The sequence below is a fragment of the Epinephelus fuscoguttatus genome, linkage group LG23 (assembly GCF_011397635.1).
Source record: "Epinephelus fuscoguttatus linkage group LG23, E.fuscoguttatus.final_Chr_v1".
NCBI classification, from domain to species: Eukaryota; Metazoa; Chordata; class Actinopteri; order Perciformes; family Serranidae; genus Epinephelus; species Epinephelus fuscoguttatus.
Window position 1 is genome coordinate 32,714,777 of NC_064774.1, and position 7,911 is coordinate 32,722,687.

Here is a 7,911-nt window from a genome sequence, read left to right on the forward strand (position 1 = left end):
GACCAGCGCAGCGCCCACATTACTACAGAAGCCGCACCGACCCGCCAATCCATCTCACGCTCCATTCTACCCTCACTCGAGAACAAGACCCCGAGATACTTGAACTCCCTCGCTGGAGGCAGTAACTCTCCCCCAACCCAGAGAGGGCAATCCACCGGTTTCCGACAGAGGACCATGGCCTCAGACTTGGAGGTGCTGACTCTCATCCCAACTGCTTCACACTCAGCTGCTAAACGCCCCAGTGCATGCTGGAGGTCACGGTGTGATGGAGCGAACAGAACCACATCATCTGCGAAAAGTAGAGATGCAATTCTGAGGTCCCCAAACCAGACCCCTTCCTCCCCCCAGCTGCACCTTGAGATCCTGTCCATGAGAATCACAAAAAAGATTGGTGACAACGGACAACCTTGGCAGAGGCCTACACCCACCGAGAACGTGTTCAACTTTACACCAAGTATGCCGACACAGCTGTCACTTTGGTCATACAGGGATCGGATGGCTCGTAGCAGTGAGCCTGGTACCCCATACTCCCGCAGTACCCCCCACAAGACCCCCGAGGGACGCGGTTGTAAGCCTTCTCCAAGTCCACAAAGCACATGTAGACTGGATGGACAAACTCCCACGACCCCTCCAGCAGCCTCACAAGGGTAAAGAGCTGGTCCACTGTTCCACGGCCAGGACGGAATCCACATTGCTCCTCCTGAACCCCAGTTTCCCTTTTCCGGGAAAAGACATAACGTTATATGTTGGTAATACCGCAGCAGAAGCAGTCACTTGACTCTGGCAAGGTTTAGAGATGTATCCTAGTGCAGGGGCAGCCTAACTATTTGGCACCTTTTGCGGTTGAGAAGATTCTCAGAAAATTTCCACTATTTCTTTTACACAAAGTTCAGTCTGTAAACCGATTTATTCAGCCAATTTGATTTAGTTAAAGGGATAGTGCACCCAAAAATGAAAATTCAGCCATTATCTACTCACCCATATGCCGATGGAGGCTCAGGTGAAGTTTTAGAGTCCTTACATCACTTGCGGAGATCCAAGGGTAGCAATACAACTCCACCTAATGGAGGCTTATGGCACCCCAGATTCAAACGTCCAAAAACACATAACTGAAATGAAGTTTTTCCAAGCAACTTTTTATGTCAGGGCTTCAGGACACTTGGATCACTACGGACGGGCAGTATGGAGATATTTTGTGGTTTCAATTATGTGTTTTTGGACGTTTGAATCTGTTCCCCTACCCTCCGAAAAAGGCAGACTAGTCCCACAAGACCATCCATTCAAGCATTAACTCTAGACGAAGTATCAACAGAAGGCAACACAGACACTAGCTAGCACTAGCATAACTTGCTAGTTGAAATGTTGACTACTCCCACTACTGCAAAGTGATTGACTGAAATAAAAACTGATACATTTTTGACCACCAGGAGATTGTGTTGATGTTAAATGATTGACAGATACCCCGCCCTCTTGAGCGCATACATCTAAAATGGTGGCTCTCTGGCTCTGCAGGGGGATGATATTGACTATAGCCTTTTTTAAATAGCAATTGTGCAAGGAAAGCCCAAGCAGTCTTCTTTCAGCTTTGGCAGTTTGAAAACAAAATCAGGGAGTGTAGCAAATGGGGGAGGGCTTGTCTCCTCAGTTGCTCATCTTTACAGCGTCTTTCAGGTTTGCGTTTCCCTCTTGCTACTTGCTGCTCATTCCTGCGATCAGCTGTTTCCTGTTTATCCACCGCCAGTAGGTCGCATGTGCGGCATCATCAACAGCTCCTCCCGTGGCAGAAGGGCGTCTTGTTCTTTTTAAACCAAAAAAGTTCCGCCAATATGTCTACCCTATGAGTTGGAAAATTGGGCACCTTGGATCAACTCGCCAATCCTCTGTGTGTCTAAATGCTCGCAGCTTGCCGGCAAAATGGCCCAACATTTGCCAGTAGTGCCACGAAAGGATGACCATTTTTGATTGAAATCAGAAAACAAAGCAATACAATATATAGGTTTATATTAACAGAGCATGCCTATATGCAGACTGCAAAAAGTCAAAATGTGATTGTTTTAAGACTTTTGTCAGCATGCACATGTAGTAAAGGAGAACAGAGAGCTGTTGCAGCACCACCTGCTGGTCAGTATCTGCACTGTGAATCAGGAATCAAATGCAGTGAGTCACCATACAAAGTTGAGCACTTGCTACACTGCTGCGTGTTGGTGTTGTCTATCTACCCACTCGTTACACACAGCAACAATGGAGAAGATGGTATACTAAGTCTTTAAGGAGAGTGTGGAGAGAGAACAGGTTGAAATCAACAGTACAATAATTTAGACATCCAGAAGGAAGCAGCACACCACAGCTGTGAAAGGACCAGGTGGAGTCATTTGAGGACAAGCTGAGGCAGAAGGATGTGTGGAGGTTTGAGTACCGTGTCTAGGTTCCCACATACCTATCACCAGTGGTGAAACTCTGGATATTTAGTTTACATTTTATGCTGCTTTATACTTTTACTTAACTACATCTGAGAGAGAAATATTGTACTTTAACTTCACACTACTGTACATCCATTAGCTGGCACTACTATGCGCAAATATGAGTCTATCCAACAGTAATATAAATGAGCTTTTCCTCAACCACCTACAACATCTAATCACTATCAGTAATAACAATCCAATAATATACATGTAGCAGTCACGGGCAAATTTGCACAGTGAGTGCTGTACATTTTGATGATAATACCTGCACACTTTTTATTGATTGGTATACAGTGAGGAGGCAGATAGGAAACAAGGTGTCATTGTTCCTTTAACTGGAGGATCTGAATGTTTCACTGCTTTCTCTCTTCAGTAGAACTGAAAGTAAAAATAATAGACAATGGTCAGCGGTGGAGGAAGTATTATTCAGATCCTGTACTTCAGTGAAATTACCAATACCACAGAATAACCATACTCTATTACAAGTAAAAGTCCTATGGAGAAAAAAAAAAACAACATACGTGGGTATAAATAAATAAATATTTATAAATGATCAACTTTGCTGTTTATCCATGCATTTATTTTTAAATTTCAACTTATTTATACTTTTCTTCATTTATGCGTTTTTTTCTAATTTATTTCAGCATTTATTTTTTTAGTCCTGTATTTAATTATTTATACAATTATTTAGTTTTGTTTATTAATTTCTGTATTTATGTATTAATTATGATCAGATTTATTTAATCTTGTATTCATTTATTTTCATATTTATTTAGTCTTGTATTTATCTATGTATTTATTCATTTTTCTTGAATTCATTTATAAATCTATTTTTATATTAATTCATTCTTGTATTTATTAAACATTCATTTTTGTGATTTCACATATTGTTGCACATACTGTACACAGGCAGGTACCAAACATCAGGCCACACCATTACATTTAGCTTAAAATGTTTTATTTCTTTATAAAATTACATTCACACAATGAGTCCCTTTAGCCTTTGCCTGTATTACACAGATTCACAGAGCTTCTTCTTTCCTACACTCGGACCCCTTTACAGCTCTAACCCATGTACTGTCTCATATTCTCTTCCTCTGAGGAACCAAAAACTTTGAACAAGATACTTCAAAGCAAAATCTTCATTCTTAACATGAATTAAAACAACACAATCACCAAATCGATAAAGTCATTGCATATGATAAGCTGATTGACTGAAGACAAAGTTCAAACTGGGTATTAAATAGAATCTTGCCCATCATAGACAGAAAAACATTATTAAACACACTATTCAAAGAATGTCCCTTTGAAGGAGAGCAGGGGGAGCAGAGGTCAGGGTTCATGATTGAATTTATTAAATAGAGGGTGTAAGCTCAAATGTACAGATAAATGTGAGGAGAAAATGCTTGTCAGAATTCACTTTCTGAAGGCAAATTCAGGGAGCTATGTCTGATTCTGCTAACTCTCTGGAATCAGTCAATCAAACAAAGCCACACAATTCACACAGCCATTGGCCAGGTGTGTGGAGGTGTAAAAGTGCCTTTACCTCCGTCATTTCACACATGTACGACAGAGTGCAACACCATCAATGCCTTCAAAGAGAGACTGTCTGAAAGTGTGATCTGTTATTGCATCATGACTACAACGATACGCAAGAGAAACTAAATTCTTAGATTGAGGAGGCAGTGGGATGCAGGCAGGAGGAGGAGGAGGAGGGGCAGGGGGAGTATGACAGCAGCCTTCCAGTGTGGACATTCAGAACAGCGACAGCTATTTTTGCTTTCAGACATGGTTGGACAAAATGTAGCACTTTTGTTTAAAGCATATAAAAGCCTTTGGGGCCACAGGACAAAATATATTTAAAGTCTTGAGGTTAAAGTCAAAAGTCTGAGGAAAGGGCAAGACTTAAAGGGTAACTTTGGTATTTTCCAACCTGGACACTATTTTACCATGTTTTTGTGTCTAACTGACGAATGGGAACAACAATTTGTTAAATTGGTCCAGTATTAAGCCAGAATGCTGCAGCCGGCAGCAATAAAAATGGCTGTAATGTAATCTCTACAGGGAACTGAGCATCATCTATGTACATCCACTAAATGTGCTTGTTTGTGCAACTGCAGTGTATCCTCATACAACAGTTTGCATGATATCCTATGAATTAGCGCCCCACAAATGGTATTACCTACTTTATGTGAAGTTGCGTACTTTACATAAAGTTATGGAGGTAAGGTTTAGGCAAGTAAAGTTAATGTGGTTAGGGTCAGGAAAAAACATGTTGACGGCATTACTTAAAATGACTCAGTTTATACGGTTCCGAACACCAGTCTCCTGGGGGGAAGGGGAAAGTCCCAAACCTTGAGGGACCACTTCCTTCTTTACTCCCATCAGTGCATTGGTCACGTGCTCACAGTCTTCCCAAAAACGTGTTATACATTATTTACTAGCTCATGATTACCTATGATATGTATGGATTTTAGTTGACTTTTCTGAGGAAAACATACCAACAGTGCATGAGAACAGCCTGGCCACTGAAGGCTTGAATTTTTATTCAAAGTGTCTGTCAACATTATGGAAAAATCCCCACAGTGGGCAACCTTTTTGTTAGGGTAAGATTTGTTTTGTTTAACCATAAACAGACCAAAACTCAGTCGCCAAACTCACCAGTCTCTATTTAAATAAACAGTAATTTTAGCGTATACAGAGCCAGCACATTTTCACATCTAACTGGGTGAAATAAGGATTTCTTCCAACCAAATCAGAGTTGGTGATTGTTGTAAGAAACATGGCTTTTGTGACTTTGATTTCACTTTTGTCAACTTTGAATGAGATGTGTTTAATGATGATAAAATTAGTCTGGTAGGTTTGGTGATGGCAATTTGGGGCTGTTTCTGGTTAAACAAAAAGGATCTTACTCTTTAACCAAAGTTCCATCTCTGTAAGGATCCTTTCCATAATGTTGTCAGACACTTAGAATAATAATCTGAGCCTGTCAGTGACAAAAACCACTTTTGATGATGCATTTGTGCACTGATGATGCAAAAATGCCCAAAGTGGTTTCATTGCAGGCTGTTTTGCTGCTGCTAGCTGCAGCACTTTTGCCCAATACTGGACCAATTTCAAAAACTGCTATTCTGATTAGTCACTTAGAAACAAAACATTGGAAAATAGGGTCCAGGTTATACAATACCAAAGTTAGCCTTTAAAACACATGTAATCTCTGAAGTCATATTCTCATACTCATATTTCTTCCTAATGCTGTTCCACATACTGGACATGCCACAGCGACAATCTGGTGTCTTTGTTTGCAGCACTTTTCAGCACCTCTTCCCCATGTGCTTTTCTTTACCATTAGCTCCACAACATACTGACAAAGAAAACAATCAGGTCACACTGTGAGCCCTTAACTCTTAACACACAAACTAACATTCAAAATAGAGGATTAGTCATTGCTGTGCACAGACAACAGCACTGCATTTAAGCTGACAGCAACCTTCATGAGGTTCAGGTTGAATGTCCTGCAGCCTGTTCCTGCTAATGACCTCTACTTTTTCTTTGTTTTTCCTGGAGGTACACTTGCACAAAGGTCTTCTGAGGATGTAGTGCCTTCTTAGAGAACACAGAGTTACAGTAACAGTCCAATATTCACTTAGAAGTTCTATATTTGTACAAATAAGCAAGCATCATGATCAGCAGGCCACATCAGAGCACAAAACAAAAAAGTTTCCTATTAGAAGGTGTTTGTCCAGAACTCCTGAGAGGACAACATATAAATTAGATCCCTGTATAATGAAAAACATGCACACATTTTGAGGCAATACAAAGATGATTTTCCTCTGTAGGATTACATGATTGGAAAAAGTAACAAAACTGTCATAAGCAACAGCCACTGAAAAGATATGTGCAATTAAATTGTGATATAGTTTTGAAGTAATATCTGTCTTTTTCAGCAGAGTAACATAATTCATACATTTTTCTTAAGGTACCACATCACCTGACCCTATTTTAGATGAAAGATCTTTATGAAGCACGGACAGTGATACCCTCCACCATTACAGTATCATAGTGACCTCAAGACAAAGAGATTTTGTAGATACAGCCTCTAATCAACTATGGAGAGCTAATAGAAAACCCTACTACATGGTCACATAGTAAGAAAGAATCAGGATATATATATATATATATATATCCTGATTCTTTCTTACTATGTGTATATATATATATATATATATATATATATATATATATATATATATATATATATAAGGTGTGTGTGTATATATATAAATTTTGGGAAGGTGAACATATGAGTGAACATAGATAATAATTTATTGTCCAATGTACAGTTTTTCCAGGGGAAAGTCTGGTTCACTATATATGATGACCAATCATGAGCTTTTGTACAAACCCAACATGTGACTGCAAAGAAATCACAGTATAGCTGACAGACTCAGCTTTTTATGACGAGAGTGTGTCATGCAAAGCATGACAAGACCACACCAGTACACACACTAACTAAATACCGGAGGTGTAACAGTTCACACACTCAGCTGGGTTCTGATTGCTGTGCCTGTTTTCGATCGAGTTCCACGTTAAAATGAGGTTAACAGATTATTTCATTTTCTACTGTTACAAATATTGAAAGCTGATGGGTACAAATGGTGCTGGATTCAGATTCAATGAAATACTATCAAATTCCAACTCTCTGTTTGAGCATGAACACAAGATGTTTATATATTTGTTCCAATGACACTAGATGATTTGTCTGATCACAGGCCAATCTGAACTAAGGTCTGATCACTCAGAAAGTGTTTTAGCAGCTGGAGGAAGCTTTTTGTAACTATTTTTAATGAGAATTAAGCTTTTTGCTCACTGTTTTTGCGTCGCTACACGCCTCACATTTCTGCCCTCAGGGTGAAAAAAATTCAGAGGGCGGGAAGTGCTGTTGGAATGTACCGTTCGGTTATTCAGAGCACCACACTCTCGGAGCACTGGAGCGTCCTCTGGGACACTGTGCTTTGTGCACTGTCTCCCCAGACAGAGTGGAGTGAATGTGTGATTAACGCAATGGTTTGAGAATAGGGATGGGTCCCAAAACCCAGTGTTAAACAAGACCCAGGGCTAAATCGTCAAAGATTGTGTTGTACATTGATTATATGTATATGAGCTGACTATGTCATGTCAATGAGCTGACAATGTCATGTCAGTGAGCTGACTATGTCATTGGGAGGTGCAGGGAATGGTGGATGGTGGCGAGACGGCTGTCTATTGGTACTTTTTCATGGTCCAGCGCAAACCCACAACACTCATGGTTCACAATCCTGTTTTTAGGGGGTGGAGATTTTGTGAACTTCTACAGCCTTTACAATTTCATATAGTGCAGTAGAGTTGGGAACCGAAACTTGATTCCAAAGTACAACCCAATACAAAATGCTAAGTACTGTGCACCTGT